Here is a 16,814-nt window from a genome sequence, read left to right on the forward strand (position 1 = left end):
AAAGGAATGATGGACAAGGAGCAAGAGGGGGGAAAAAAATGTAACTCAATTGACATGAAACAGGAGCAGCCAGCCAGATAACTAGAGCTTTTTTTTTCTGGGTGTCAATTAAAACAGCACTTTACAAAGACAGGAGGAGGAGGAGGAGGAGGAGGAGGAGGCAGAGGAACGTGGCTGAGCTGAGGAGGTGCAGAGCAGAGGTCGACATTTCAGCTCACCCTGTCTTTCTGCCGAGTGTTTTAGAACCGCTCGGTCGGGCCACTGGTGCTGCACTGAGCTGCTTTTCTTTTCAAACGCTGAAGACGGCGAGCAGTGACCCGGCCTCCCCCCGCTCACCCACTGACCGTAAACACAGGAGGGGGAGAAAAGGATGACATGGGAAGAAAGCATGCCTTCCATCTCTGGGAAGATAACGTGATGAACGGGACAGCTCTGAGGAATAGGCCGTCCTATTTGGGGTTTGTCAAAGGTCTGACTGATATATTTGGCAGGAAGTGATGGAAGGGGAGGGTTCTCTCCATTTCCATGTTTCCATTCCAGACGAGCAGGGAAAGCTGGGGGAGATTGGAGGGAGGCCGTGTGCAGTTTTTTTGCTTTTCTGACTCAAGTGCTCAAAGTAGTGAAACAGAAAAGAATGGATGGGCAAACATAAATGACATAGTGGGAGGTAAGAGAGGTCGAGGGAGACTGGGCACATAAAAACGAGAAGGACAGGGGCAAAACATGGGAGAGAGAGCAGGGGGAAAGTGAGAGGGAGGCAGATGGAGAATAAGAAGCAGATAGGTTCACCTCTCATTAGCTCGCCTGCCACACACTGTTCCACAAAACAATGCACCACCCAAGGACATGAATTAAACAGAGAGCCAGCTACCTCGGAGGAAAGCAGCCCTGCCAGCACTTAGCCAGGCCTCATAAACAACCTGCTCGCATTTGTCACTTCCTCTTCACCCAACAAAGCGACAGCAGAAATAAATTACCTTTAAGTAGCCGTCGTTCCTCCTTTCCCTCAGAATTCTGCTCTTGCCTCAGGAGGTGCATGGGTTTGAGCTAACATCCCAAACTGACAGGCGGCGAAAAGGTAAAAATCTGCAGCACAACATGCAGATTGGGGCCTTAGGGTTAGTGGGAGCAAGAGTAGAAATCCTTGTCTCTGCTTTATCCTTCATCGTTGCTCATTTAGTTTGTATGTCAAGGCTTTTGGTCGTCACTGGAAGACACTCAAAGAGGAAACCAGTGGGATTATCTGAATCTCAAACCTCGTGACCATAAAAAAGTTGCAACAAAAGCTGAGCAGCTTTCAAAAGAGCCCGTTGGATGTGGATATTCTGGAGTCAATGCGAATATTAAGAACAACTAAATATATACAGAACTTGAATGAAGAGAATACATGTTTTGTTTTTTTTTACAGAAAATGTAAACATAAGTGCACATATTCTCTGTATGTTTATTCTGTAAAATAAAAGTTTTTATATGACCACTGGCATTCACACAGCGGTGAAAGGCTCGCCTCGGCAGATTTTTATCAACCAATCAATTTATCAGTCAGGCTCTGGTTTTCAACTCCCAAGCGCTCGATGTTAACGGCACTGTGCCGGTGGTCTCATATTGAAATGCTGCCACAGTACTGTATATAAAAAGCAGCAGCCACTTTATCAGTTGATGCTTATATGATGTTGAGCAGAGAGAATAAACTACTATACGGTACCTCACTGATAAAATGTTCTCACCCTTCCAGGAGCTGTGGGTTTTGTACAGTGTGATGTTTGACAACTACAGAGAACAAACTGGATTTTTCCGAACACCATCTCTCGGGATGAGAGTCAGAGTTCAGTCAGGGTTTCATGGGACTGCAGAGGGAAGGCTGGTTTCCCAGAACTACATCTGTGAAAGGCATCAAATGAAAGGTAAAGATCTGACCTGTGTCGGGGCTTATGACAGGAGATATATCTGAGTAGAACACAAGTATGCTGACCTCCCACCACCGACTCCCTCCAAACCCCAGCTCCAAAGTCTGACCTGAAGCTTTTCCAAAAGCTCTCCATCATACCCCCCCCTCATCTTAATAATCTATCATTCCTCCACAGCTGGGATGTCCTCTCCCTCTCGCCCAATATCTCTGGAGCCTCCCCTCAAAAAAGAGAGAGAAAGAAAATTCCTCACATGCCAGTAATGCCATGGTTCGAACATCCAGATCCACACACCTATCATCAATCATCCCCTACGCTGCCGGACAGAAATCACAAAACACAGAGCACCTGGATGCATCAGCCCCCGGGGCCACCCACACAAGGATTTGTGCACAGAGCCATTCACTAAACACTGTCACCTTAGTTAATGGTCGTTGCCGTCTTGTTAGTGTGAAACAATAATCCCCCTTGACACAAAAATTACAAAGCGAGGAAGATTCGGCCCCCCCTCCGTTGCAATCGTTGTAAAGACCACGTCAGCGGCAGGAGTTTGGCTGGGGCCCCCCCTGCCATGACAGTCAGCTATTGAGCTAGCCTCTGGAGAAAACACAGGTTTGTTAATCAAGCGAAGGCGAAACAATTACTAGAATCCAATAATCAATGTCGGTGGACAAACAATAAATCCTCCAAGGCTGCTTCAGAGGTGGTGGGAAATGGGGTCCGACTAATTAAACAGAAATCTACTGGTATGCTATCGTTTGCTAATAGTTTCATCGCTACACCATTTAGCCCATCTGATTAGGCTGCTGGACACTGAGCCATTACAAAGTCCCTTTTTCTTACTGCATTCTTGCTGAACTACTGCAAGATGAACAGTTGCATCCAATTGTGAACTTTTTACTGTAGATAGGATCAATGCAGAGGGACTTTCACAATACAGCCCATCCATCCATTTATACCACTTATCAATTGAGGGTCAAGGGGGGAGCTGGAGCCAATCCCAGCTGAAACAGGGTGGGAGGTGGGTTACACCCTGGACAGGTTGCCAACAAATTGTAGGGGCCAACAATTTGGCAATGATTCAAATTAAACTAAAGGAATTAGAAAGGTACTTGAGCAAAGGCTATTCCTATGAGGTAGAAAAGCACACATCCAAATTGGTGAAATTTAAGCAAACGGCCCATTTCAGCAAAGTGTTAGAGAGGTCACAAAGGTTAGAGCTCTTGTGAATCCGAGATACACCCTCTCAAAATGTGCCAGACATAATAAGACGCATTTTCAATTCTAGTTGTCTTCCACCGCATCAGACATCCGGATTTTGGCAACAGGCGTTGGGTAGAAAGCCTAATAGGGTGCAGGGAATTACAGTGATAGAAGGAGAGCTTGATGGCGAATGCCGGGGGAATCAGGTAAGACAAATCTGTCTGGATTTATGAGAGCCGTGTGTGTGAGCTGCAAATAGAAGAATACAGACAAGGCAAGCAGTGGGGAGTTTATGATGTGTATCTCTGAGCCTACAGTTTCAGTATACTGACAAAATACGAGGATATATTCACACTGGCATATACTTTATGTTCATTATGGCTCTGTTTATGAACTCTGAATGATGTGACCATGCAAGGAGACTTCCGTTGACATTGTCTTTGGAAAACAATACACTTTGACTACTTTACATTTTTTTTCTGTATTAAAGCATTTAAGGTGAGTGCAGCAATAAATAATGATCGACTGTCCAGGCAGTCAAGCCGACATGCCTCCACTTAGCACAATAACAACCATACATCTGCCATGATCAATAGTTGCTCGTGCTTGCTTTAAAAAGGTCCCATCCTCAACACTCTTCCTGCCCATCTATTCCTGCCTCATTTCCAGTCATCTCTTCCTCCCTACCTCATCTATAATTCTAGCTCCTTTCCTCTCGTGCTCCCTAACCTCTCGTATCTCATCTTTTCTCCCCAACTTCCTCACCTACTTTCTCGTCTACTCCTACCTCCTTTCTTTAGATCTCTCACAGTATCTGTCTTCCCTCCTTCACTTGTCGTGCCCTCAATCCTTCTGTCTCAGTTTTCCCACTTCTCTTTCATCCACTCATTCCTCTCCTTCTTTCCCCTCCCCCACCATTCCCTCATCCTCAATTCAGCAATATTTCATCCTTCCGTGCTTCTTTATATCAACTTTGCTTCCTCTTCCTCCTTTATTCGTTCCCTATCATCCCTTTATTCTGTCCTTCACTCTTTGACATCTCTACATCACTCCCTCATTGTCTTTTTCAGTCTTCATAAACTTTCCTCTGTCTAATCTGCTCTGTTCCAGATCCTTTCTTCCATTACTTGTTTGTCATCCCTCCTCACCCCTCACTAGTCATACATGCATCTCTACACTATGGGCCTCCCACCTACCATCTTCCCTCTCTCTCCTTGCCTCCATATTTTCTTCTCTTTCCACCTGCCCATCACTATCTCTCTTTTCATCAGCACTCCTTCCGTTCTTCTGTTACACCCATCACATCTCTGTCCAACCAGTACTCCTCCCATCTCCCAACATCCCTCTCTCTCCTGACCTCCCAGTTTCTTTATGTCCTCTTCCCATCCTCCTGCCCATCTCCTTCTTCCTCTGCCACTCCTTCCCTTCTTCTGTCGCCCCCACCACATCTCTCTTCAACCAGTCCTCCTCCCATCACCCATTAGTGCACTCTCTTCTTACCTTAAAGACTCCTTCCCTGTTCCTTCCTCATTTCCTCTTCCAATCCACCTGCCCCTATCTCTTTCTTCCTCTGCCACTCCTTCCCTTCTGTAACCCATCACATCTCCCTCCAACATGTCCTCCTTCCATCTGCCACATCGCCCATTCCACCCTCAGTGTCTCCCTTGCTCTCCTTGCGGTCCGCAGTTCACAGGTTTCCCAGAGCACATTGTTGCATCCTAACGGAAGCTTGCACAGCATTCTGCCATAAATAATTGAAGAGGCCCCACATGGCCAGGCACGCTCAGTCTAAATGGATTATTCTGGGAGAGATCAATGCTGGCCTGTGAGGGTTTTATTAGGGCCTGCAGATGAAACGCACAAGCCAGTGCTCTCCACTCTCTGTCTTAATTCTGTCCTGCTCTAGCGTGACATTCTCATCACCTCCTCCTCCTTCTCCTCGGCTGCACCTTCAACCATCCACCCACTCCCGGTGATGACCCTCGCCACACCACAGGAGGACCACGGCTGCTGCCTTACAGTACAGTTCTGAATTAAACATAAATGAGTTTCCAAGACGGTGTATGAATCATTCATTCTTTATGATGTCTTTGACTATGATGCAGGCCAGTAGTAAACAGACAGGTCAGACTGAGTGTTTTGTTAACCCTGCCGACGTCCAGATGCATCATCTTCAGACACCCGCGTCCATCTTCAGCCCCCCCGCCCAACCAGCTTGGTGGGAAACATCCGCTAATACCCACTGGAGTTGTCATAGGCAAGAAAATGGGGGAGGTGAAATGCTACAGTGACCTTCAAGAAGACGACGCTTGGGGGGTGGGTGGGGGCTGCTGTGGCAAATAACCCTCAGCAAGTGTCTCTCCCAGAGGAGATTTACATCTGTCTCATCCAGTGAAAGGTTTTTTTTTTGTCTGCTTTCCAGAAAACACCCTGTCATTCTGCAACCAGTGACAGACTGTTAGCTAATAAAATCTACACTGCTGAATATAAATTAACTTCCCTTAACTGTCTAAGTGCCATTGGCTTTTGTATCCCAGATATTCTCTTGGATGCACTACCTGTATCCCCATCAGCCTTCCCCAGTCTACCTCTAGAGTGGAAGCTTTTACAGGAAAAAGGAATTTAACATTCAGTCACTCGAGAACCTAATCACCACATCATTCAGTGTAATTGTTGGGAAAGTGAGTTTTCTTGAATAGGCCGATTCATTTTGTGCACAAAGTACAGCAGTAACAAGCAAAGGAGAGGGAGATTTTTTTTTAAATGACCAAAGCTGTAACAGAGATGACAGCCATCAATCACTCAGTCACCTAACAAAAGCCCTGTCATGGTAAAGAGGACTAAATAAAACTGTGAGGTGTGGTCTCGGTGGAGAGAATGAGCAGAGTCCCTCGCTCACAAAGCTCAATCGTAGGGGCGTTCCCGACTGGAGGTCACTCTCTGCCGATCATCTGCCCAAATAATCCTGAGGTGTGGGGGGGTTTACAAAATAATCTTGATGCTACCGATTGTGTCGGAGACTCCCCGATCTCGAATCGTAAATATCAAATATGTTTTGGTTAGGGTTATCAAACATAAATTACAGCAACAGAAACCCGCAATAGCGAGAGAGAGAGAGAGAGCTGACCGGGAAGAGTCACCAACCGGATATTGCTACTTGTACAGTTGTGACGAAAAACAAGAATAAATTTCAATCTCACCTCCAGATCGTTTCCTAAATCAAAAATCTGTGAAATGTGTAATGATGTCTGTGGTCTCCCCCTTTTTTTTTTTTTAATCGGTCAAGAGTTGAAAATCCTCTAGCGTGCAGCAGCCCTTAGAAAATACTCACCACTGTATTTGTGTTGATGTGATAATGATTATTATTGATGTGTTAGCTAGCTCACAGTCGCAGTGACTGTGATCTGAGTGGAAGTGAAGGGGTCAAACATGGTGTTGGACAATAAAAACAATTCCTTTGCGGCTGACCGGGCTTCAGATAAGCTAATGATGTCAAAGAAAACCTAAACTTTCATTTGAATTTATGATTTCTCCAAAAAAAACACACAATACAAGACTCATCTGCTACCCACCCGCTTTTAATTTGTTTTTAACTGTGCCCATACACGTGAATTTATATTTGTTACCCGTTACACAGCTTCTTTCCGGGAGGGCAGGACTCTGAAATCCCACTTAGAAATCCCAGGGGAAAATTCGCTCCGTGTAACTCCAGACCTCATCTGAGAGTCGTCATATTTTAAGTTTGCTTCAGTGTGAAAGTAATCCAGTGATAGTTGGCAGTATGTCCGTCAGTGGAGTGCAGACAGGAACTGCTAATGAATGATTCGTCATGCCTTTAATGGCGGCAGCTTGCTAAACCTTTAACAAATATGGGCTAAAGAAAAGTCAAGTCACGTTGCCACGGTGAACCTCACTTGCTGTACCAGCGTGACACTTCCTCTTGACAGGCCCCAGAGCATCATGGGACACAGCGGTCAACAAACTAGGGCATCACTATAACCTAATAATAACAAAGAATAACAAAACCCATTAATACTTTAATATAATAATACTTAGTTCCATGATCAATATTTTTTTATTGACAGCAGAGGGATAAACTTTGCAAACACCTTTTGTAAACATTACAGAATACTGATACTACTATGACTACGACTACTACTAATAATAATATGAATATTAATAATAATATTAATGAAATCTTCTTCTTCTTAATATTATTGTTATTATTATTTTCTATAGAACAAAGAACAAAAATAAATACTGAGTGCAGTTATACGTTTAAACAAGTTACCGCTGGACACAATGGGTAAAACATCTAAATGAAAGCCTAAAGAGTTTTGAAAGAGGACACTGACGCAGCTTGTCTGTTTGATAAAGAAAGGTTACACGGTAAAAGCCTGACCACCCTCTGGCTCAAGTCTCCCCCTATGTTAAAGCTGTTTAGCAGAAGTGTACAAGCAGCGGTGTAAGGACTGAAGAAGGTCTGTTAGATCGGGCGGGGCGAGGCCACATAAAATGAATTTATATTTTCCCATTGCCAGACTGCTGTTTTAATATTCTTTTTACACAGGAAATGTATCGTATAGAAACAGTTTTACTGGATGGGACACTTTCCACCTCGGTTTTCCTCTTCAGTGGACACGTCCCCTCTGGCTGTGTGTCTCTGACTTCACCTGAAAACATTATTTGTCGGAATATTCTGCAGGTTCTGTAAACACACATATTAACGCTGCAATTATCCTTGAGCAAAAAAAAGCTTTGAATGCTTAAGCATGACGCTTCAACCTGAACTAAGACTCGATAAGAGGCGATTATGATGTGTAAATGAACCGTGACAAGGTTACACCTATCCCTTCACTTTATGTGTGATTACTCTGAAAACAATATAATGACCTTCCGGAGATGATGTGTAAGCACTCGACTGAGATTGTGACACGCGTGAATAGACATTGATTCGTGGGTTGGTGTTATGAAATGAAGCTCGGCATATTCGACAGGGAGAGAGGGGCCCTGAGGCTCGTGCCCCAATCCTTCACGAGCAACTGGCCTCCCTCCCTCCCTCCCTCTCTCTCCTATGGAAGGGAGCAGAAATCATGCATTTCTCCACGTTCTCCACCATCTTCTCCCTTCCTCACATCTTGGCATGTAGCGGGGAAAACGTGTACACATCAAAGCCATTAAAGTGTCGAGCTCCACGGTGGGCTCAAACCAGGTCAGACTGCTCATGGAAAAACTAGTGAATACTGCATTTTTTGCCCTCATTCTGGCAGTCAAGTCTCCCTCTAAAGAGCTTATATCTGAGCCATAGGAAATGACAAACCAGCCTTCAAAAGACGCAAGGACAATTTCTGTCTTTGCTGTTCCCAGCACTCATTTGCATATGGATTTGCAGACCATATGCTTCCTGACAAGATTTACTGTACAATATGGCACCATTGGACAGAAGGCTGAGTACAAAAAAAAAAAAAAAGCTCTGTCACATTACACCAGCACTCCTCTGCTTTTCTTTAATGATTAACTCACTCTAAATTACAGCTGCAGTGCCAAACTGCTGGAGTTTTGGTTGCACATGTCAATCTCTCGCCGGTTTTATCCACCCTGACCGCTCGCATGTGCTGAAAACAAATGCCTCTGTGTTTGCGAGTGGCTCAACGGGTGGAGGTGAGGACGGGATGAGATGGGATACTCTGAAATTGACATTCAGCTACTTTGAATTTCAAATTCTGCCTCAGGCGGCAGGGGGAAAAAACACGAGAGGCGAAAAAAAAAAAAATAGTCTGCTGTTTATCTGCAGGTGACAACTAACAAGCGCTCTCCTGGTAATTAGACTGCTGCAGTGCACGTCGGAGAAGCTCTCCATAAAGTATGATTAAATATTTTCTTCTCTTCTCTTCTCTCTATGTGTTTGGATTCCCTTAAACAGCTCTGCCAGCCATCCACATCTATTTCCATTTTGACTGCATTAATGACATGGTCACGCACTTAGGCTTGGTGGCTTGTAATGAGACTACAGAACGTGACTTACAGCTCCTCTTGTCGATGTAATAAAAGTATATATATTCATGTGTGTGTGTGTGTGTATGAAGGTGCACGTCTGTCACCGTTTGCAATGCATGGCGACCGTTTGTAACGGTGGCGGCCTGTCTCACGTGTCTGAGACGCTCTTTGTTGCCCAGCTGGTGACAGGTAAGCATGATTGAAGTGCACTTCTGCAGCAGAACACACCGGATGCTTAAACATGCCATCCAATCAGCCGCCTCATACATACAGAGAGGTTGGCTGATGGATGTCGCGTTAAACTAACCTGGCTCGCCCACATTTGTCAAGCACCACCTCTAGAAAGCTGACCTACGACCCTGTGCACTCTAATTAAATAAGAGTTTTAATCTTGAAGGTTAAAAAAAGCAACCAAGGAATCAAAAATCCCTGCGAGTTCCTCTCAAGAACCTTTTCATCGAAACAGTAACTTGAGTCCTTTCATAAAATTCTATTACAACGTTGTTCTTTGAGAAATCCTTTATTGTAACTTCAGTGAAGCAGCTTAAGAGTGTGTGGCCTCTCTCCACGTCCGCAGTGGGTATTTGATTGCTCCATGAACACACGCGGAGGGGACGCTTCATAAAACGTGTCCAGCCCATTAAGTCTGAGGGGAAGGGTTTTCTAATGGCTGTCCTTCCACGGGCCCTGTCTGTTGAGACATCAGCGAGTGAGGGACTCCTTCCTGTCGTACGGTGATCGTTGGGTGGCACCATGTCTTAATATCAGCGAGATGACTGAAACGCACACACAGACAGACGAATCCGTGCTGACGTGGTGATCAGAATAAACGGAAATAGCAACATCTTGTGAAGAAGAGTGGCCCCAACGGGTGCTGTAACATGACGTCACATCACAAAGACGACCAGAGAGAGGATTCAAACATCTTGTGTCTCTGTAAATTTGTGTGTTAAACTACAGCAGCTCATGCATTACGTCATCCGTTTCATGACTGTGGTTCATCTCCACTTATTTGATGTCTCCCGTGCAGGAGGCCAAACATTATGATGTTGAAGAAATGTGCATAAAATATCGGGGAAAAAGGCTGATAAATCATTTCGGTGGTTGTGAGAACACATCTGATATCATAAGAGGATGGGTTTTTAGAAAGGACTGTGGCTTGTCTCCAGAGGGGTTTTCTGCAATAAAGAGGTGCTTCCAGCTAATACAAATCATTGTTGGAGGTTACCTGCCTTGCTCGGATGCTCCTTGGCACTCTGCGTGTGCAAGTGTGTATTTTGGAGAGGAGGGCAGAAGAGAGGGAGGGGGGGTCACTCCAAATGTCTCATGTGACGGAGCATCACAGGGAATTGTAACACACAGCAACATCATGAATTTGATTACATTACATCGCGCTGCAAGCCTGTAAGCCATTCCCGGGCACCATAAAAAAAAAGCCATAACCAAGTTACCACGGGTACAGAGAAAAATGAATAAAGCCATTTTCTTTTAACAACCCGGGCGCTGGCGAGATATTGTTCTCTCCTCCGGCTTTTATGAGCTTTGCAGACGCGCGATGCGCCGCCTGCGATCGAAGCAGCAGACGGAAGAAGATGGAGAATGCACAACTTCGGTTAGAATAATATGATTGACTCGATTGTTCTGTGGGTAATTGTCTCAACACGAATCCTCAAATAAAAATATGCTGTCACGTCCTAATCAGATGTCGTAAATCTCTGATGCTTAAAGATGAAGGATCTGGATGATGGAGAGCGCACAAGAGGAGAAGTGTGGGAATTGATAGGCTGCACACGGGGCTCTGAAAACTTTATCATATTAATACAGCATTTAATAAACGGCAAATGGAGAGGTATTTTAAAATGAGATCCAATGAGAAAGTTTTGGAATTGAGACATTCATGTGCATGTTTTTTTTTATTTCTCACTGGGCATAAAAACGACACCGAAGACATCGCCAATATCCATGGAGACAGGATCTCCACATCCACGGGAGGGAGTGTATTTCCAGCCGGGACTGTCCAGCATTCAACAAGAGCACCAGCAGCAGCAGCACAGACACAGACACAGACACAAAAAGTCAGTGTCATCGCTGAGCTTTATGCTCCCGCACCTCACCCAGGCTCAAGTGGCGCACCTTGAAATCAGCCCAACTCTCTTTCTAATACGCGCCATCGCGCCAATCTGATGCGCAAAAGGACGATCCGGGCGGTCCTCGGGGGGGGGGGGGGGGGTCCTGTCGACCAACACCACACAGCAGAGGGGTTCTCCAAAGAGTCCAACATGGTCACCTCATAGGCTCCGGCGAGAGAGAGAGAGAGAGAGAGAGAGACAGAGACAGAGAGAGAGAGAGACAGAGAGAGATGGAATATCTAAAATGGCATTTCAGATCGATGCCAGCGAGAGAAGGGGACTGGATGTGCCACGATGCGCGGGCATGTGCATATCAGTGGATTCTAATGCAAAGCATCTCATGGTCGACTTGGTTGGTGAAACACCCCCCTGTGGAGATGCACTTCATGCGAGATGGAGCGACCCCCCCCACACACACACACACACTTCCCTCTCTCCTCTCTCTTTCTTGTCTCTCAAACACACACACACACACACATGCACACACCTCCGCCCGAGAAAAAAAAATTTAAAAAACGATGAATCACAAATACGCGTTATCTCCAGCGCATACAAGTGCAAGACGCATCCCCGAGATTCCTCTTCGTGTCTCCTCTCTGCTTCAGAACCATTCACGTTCCTCATTTATTTCTATTTGATCTGTGACTAACTCTCATGCAGAGGGGGAAGCCGTTGGGTGCCTGTTATGCGACCGTCGCTCGCAATGATGGATATCCTTCGTGCACAAGCAGCACATATGCTCTGGCACCAGCACCACCAGCAGCACCACCAGCACCACCACCACCACCACCACCAGCAGCATCAGCAGCAGCATCAGCAGCAGCTTTGCGGTGGCAGAGTCAGGTCTCCCGCTGAGTCCAGGTCCGTAACGAGCATCTCTCTCTCCATCGCAAAGCTCCGTGCGTGGCAGCTTGGAGCGAGACTCTTTGCAGTATTCTGACACGATGCTACTCTTTTGGGCACTTCCCTGCGTCCCTGTGCAGCACAACGCACGGCTTGCACTCTCTCCGAAAACCAAATGCCCACATGCCAAATGTTTAGAGAATCACAAAAAACTGTGATTGGAATTCAGCCCAAAAACGAAAAAGGGAAAAGAAAACCCTGAGAGTAGATGGAGAGAGTCAGGGGGGGGAAAGAGGGATAGAGAGAAGTATTCCTACCTTTTGTCAGCCTCGGAGTTCCTTTTTTCTCTTTCTTCTCAGCTTATAAACCCTCACATCTTCATGGTTAAAACAAGCAATACATCCCCGGGTTTGTGCTCAAAACGCGTGCGTCCCTGCGGCAGGTCCAGTGAGGAGCAGTGCGCGGGCTCCTGTGCCGGGTTAAATGTTTGTTTTTCTGGGTTTTTTTGTGTGTGTGTTTTAAATCCAATCCACCCCAGGAGCGCAGGTTGCTCAGGACGCGTCTGGGCTCTCGGCAGGAGGAGTCGCTCCCTCAGCAGCAGCAACAGCAGCCACCGTGCGCACTTGGAGAAACCGGAGCTCTGTCCGCGCAGGGAAGCTGAGGGAATGATGTCATGCGCACGGCCCTCCCTCTCCAGCCACTCCTCAACTCACGGCTCTCTCCATCTTCTCCCCCCCACCACCACCACCACCCCCCGCCTCTCTCCTCCCCTCCCTTTATGGCACGTTTTTTAATATTTGCACGGAAGAGGCATAACTCCACCATAAATGTAGATTTAATATAGCAATGAATATAAAGACGAAGGAGATGTGTGAGATACACTTCCACTCGATGGAATGCAACAATTGTATCACATGAATGGTGTAATTCACATCCTAACAATCTGACATTTGTTTGCTGAGCACTAGTTGTTCAAATTAAGGTTTAAAGTGGGGCTCAGGGCTGACAACTTATAGAGTATATCTTTTTTACAGTGATGTCAGTAGCATCATTAGCCTTGTTTTACCCGGGATAAAAGGGGAGGTAAATTAGCATGACACAGGCCAATGTATATACTGAGTCAAAGCAGCTTCCCCTCCCTGGTGCAGCTGCTGCACGTTAGAAACTGCTTTATATCTTCTTATCACAATTTATAGGCGAGGTTCGTTGTGCATATGACACTCCAAACAAATAAAGTTGTTTTTGTAACTCATTTGGTTTTATTTGAATCACAGTTACTTGGGGGCGGCTGCATCATTTAATGCCCCCGCTTCAAATAATAAAAACATCAAGATATTTATAAAAAATAAATTGCTAACTGATATGAAATGATCACCATTTTAAAAGTTTAAGGGTCCACAATAAAGCTGAATAAAGGTCTGTTTTGGATTTAAAGTATCTGCACATGCATTTACATTCATCACAATGGCTGAGCAAGCTTTAAGGTGTTTTCTGCATCCTGGCTTTGCTGCTGGCTGAAAACAAGTGAAAGGAAAAGACTGCTGGGGCGTTTAATCAATCAATTTCAGCTGCAGGTTTTACTTAATCAAATATTTAAAGTGGCAGGCCTGCTTTCCTCTGCTCCACAGCCTATATTGGTGCACAGATGCTTTCACAGGGACAGGCTGAGCTGCAGCCCGCTGCTGGAGCCGGGCCATTCGTGCTTTCCTTAATGCATTGACTTGTTCCTTTCGAGAGGCAGTTTGTGTCAAGTTGCAAAGAATTGGCTGTCGGTGGACTCCGGGAAACACGGGTTCTGTGTTCGATACTGTCGAGCCGTCCCTTCATCCATGCACTTCACTGTGTATGTCTTATTCCCTCTTATCTATATTCATGACAAACAAATAAAACAGATCACTGATTTGCCAATATCTCAAAAAAAGAGCTAACTCACAAAGACAGACACATTCCCGTCTGCCAGCACCAAATCATAGAGTGCACATAAAGATGGACGACATGAAGGCTCCCTAAAGTGAAGCCAAAGCACCTTGATCTATGATTTATGACCTGCAGCGCAGGTCATAAATCACGCCTCCTCCATGTTAGTTGATGTCCAAACTAAACATTGAATAAATTATTCTCAAAGATGGTTTCTGTCGCTTTTGCTAGCTAGTTCTTATCACGCTCATATAGGAAATCTGGTTTAGTTAGTTATTTAATACTATAAAAATCGGGTGAAACGTCATGATGGACAGCCGACTAATTCCTGATTGGTCGATGTCAGTGGGACCTCACTACTGTGGCTCCACACCAACACTACTGCACAGACTCGGCCTCCAAATTACATCAAAACCACAAAATGAAAGCAACCATATTCAGAATAGTTTAACTTTACTGGGAGGAAGTTGACATGTGTCGTCCATCTGTAAATACAGCCTTTGGTTAAGCCCATTACTCCATACCGCCTCTTTTCCTCTTGAAAATAACATTCAGAGCGACTGCCCGTTTTGAGCACATATAGAACTAACATGAGACAAAAATCTTGGCATTGAATGAAAAGTCCGCCTGATATGTGCATGGTTCTTTAAAGATGGCTGAGCTCAATCGATTCCTGTGTCATGGGCAGCTGGAACAAAGAGGCCGGGGCGCGTGAATTAAGAACCAGACAGCACCCAGCAAGAGCCAACATTTTCATCACTTGTGGCCCCAGTGGGGATCAGCCTCCTAAGCTGGGAAGTGTTGAAGTCAGGACAATGTGTGACCTTTAAGCTCAACTAAAGCATTTAAGTCCCCGGGACTGATCATTTGATTGTCCTGTACCCGTCTTTGCCTTTACTTCAGATAATTGGACATCCCTTTGATAACGTGTGTTCAGGTCAGTGAGGGGCCATGTTCATGGTCAGCCCAAAGCCAACAGGGTAAACAGTAAATTTAGGATTTTAGACTTGTTTATTTGTAAGTTTGTTGTCATAGCGTTGTAGGTTCAAAACTGTGGTGGAATATCCTGTTCACCCTCATAGTGTATAAGTCTTTTGGTGTGTTATGCCATAATCTATTTATATCGATGCTATCTGTATGGAGAATGAAAAGAAGGAAAGAAAGAAAGGAAGGAAGAGAAAATAAAAGAGAGAAAGAAGCATCTTTTACAATGCAGGTTTTAAGGGGTTTCTTGCACCTGTGCTGGCATTTAAAGAGGTGACATTACTGTGGTGTAAATTACTACATTTCCATACATTTAATTTACGTCAGTGAGAGCGATCAATAAAGCCGTTAATGTAATTTTCTCTGGGTAAAACGTCTGTTGCAACCTTGACGTGGCCTCAAGGTGGATGAAACAGAAAGAGCCACAGCAATGAAAAAGCCCACTACTACAAAATATTACAAGGAGCCTTGTGTCACAGCTGTAGTATCTTATTTTTCAAGGTTACGGCATCAACCAGCTGAAATCCATTGGTTTGTAATATAAATCTCTCTCAGTTAATAGGTGCATTAGACTTGGACTTGGTCTGACTGCAGAGGTGGAGTAAAAAAAAGGCAGACGTCAAGTCGTTCCACTTCTTTTAGCATCAGTGAGACGAGAACAACGGACGATTTCACTGCGTTTGCCTTTTTTGTTGCAGATGAAACAGATGTTTTGGAAAATTCCTGTGTTTTTGCACGAAGAACAATGAACAATGAATTTGACTGAGATCTTTCTTTCAGCTGAATATTAAAAGTAAAGTGTAAAATGACCATGTGTAAATACAGAGACTAACTAACTGTCAGAAGATGATGAAATTCATCACATCGTCTTTGGAGAGAGAGAAAAAAAGAGACAACTTTTTTCAAATGTATTAATCACCTTATAAGAAATACAACAACCAGTGCCAGTGGTTATACAGCGTCACACATTCAAATGCAAATATATGTATTTAAGATACAAAAGAAGAGTTGTGTCGTCCCAGAGACGGCCCCTAGGTGCTGCAGCTAGAGGAGAGCAAGTGCACGGTCTGACTCCAGCAATGTTTAAAGGTCATGTGACCTGGTAACGCTTTGCAGTGCTAACGTGATGCATGCAAGACCAGCATGCATCACGTTAAATCAGCTGCATGATGCATACTGGTCTTAACAATGCTGCATAATGTCGAACGCACCTAACGTTAGAGTGCAGAGTGAGAGGCGCAAAATTCATTTCATTTGTCTTGTGTCATTTGTCCAAACCCAAGCATAGGCTGTATCTAAAGATGTGAAGCCAAAGTGTCTCCATTGCCACCTGGTGGCTGGCTGCAGTATAGGTCGTAAATCCTGTCGTAAAGTTTGTTTTTAAATTTGTTATGCTTTAAAGATGGGGTGAACACCATGATTGACAGCTGAGACCAACTTGCGATTGGTTGAACGTGATTGCTGCTGTGGCTCCATCCTCTGATCCCTACTGCGCGGGCTATAGCTCCAAATGCACAAGATGGCAGCGCTCGTATCTTGGCTTCATTTCTGGACAGCGGGAGGAAGTACAGACACAACGTCTTCAGATACAGTCGATAATCTCTAGTCATTGTAAAGAGCGATCACTCTCCAGTTGTTCACAGAACAATAAATCCAACTCTGCTGTGACACAAAGAAAAGAAAACCGTCAGGGACACTTGATACAGTGTTTTGTGGGGAACAAGATATAAGTATGAAATAATTTGGGCTGATAAGTCTGACTGTTTCCTGATAAAATCACTCACATGGCTGGATCTCAGTGCTCTCACTTTTCCTCTGGTGTTTGCTCGACTCC

The 16,814-nt window shown here is 44.9% G+C and overlaps 1 protein-coding gene across 17 annotated transcripts in view; it reads right to left on the reverse strand.

Moving 5' to 3' along the window:
* The window catches only part of ptprsa (protein tyrosine phosphatase receptor type Sa), a 227,817-nt gene extending 215,093 nt beyond the window's left edge, over positions 1–12,724 (reverse strand). For 9 of the 17 annotated variants that reach the window (XM_034583994.1, XM_034583991.1, XM_034583988.1 and 6 more), the window contains exon 1: positions 12,397–12,724. The gene's annotated coding sequence lies outside the window, so the exon portion shown is untranslated. The remainder of the gene's footprint in view (positions 1–12,396) is intronic. The other 8 variants (XM_034584002.1, XM_034583997.1, XM_034584001.1 and 5 more) reach the window with 2 other exon arrangements.
* Between the last annotated feature and the right edge of the window lie 4,090 nt (positions 12,725–16,814).

The sequence above is a fragment of the Hippoglossus hippoglossus genome, chromosome 4 (genome assembly GCF_009819705.1).
Source record: "Hippoglossus hippoglossus isolate fHipHip1 chromosome 4, fHipHip1.pri, whole genome shotgun sequence".
In the NCBI taxonomy this organism is placed as follows: Eukaryota; Metazoa; Chordata; class Actinopteri; order Pleuronectiformes; family Pleuronectidae; genus Hippoglossus; species Hippoglossus hippoglossus.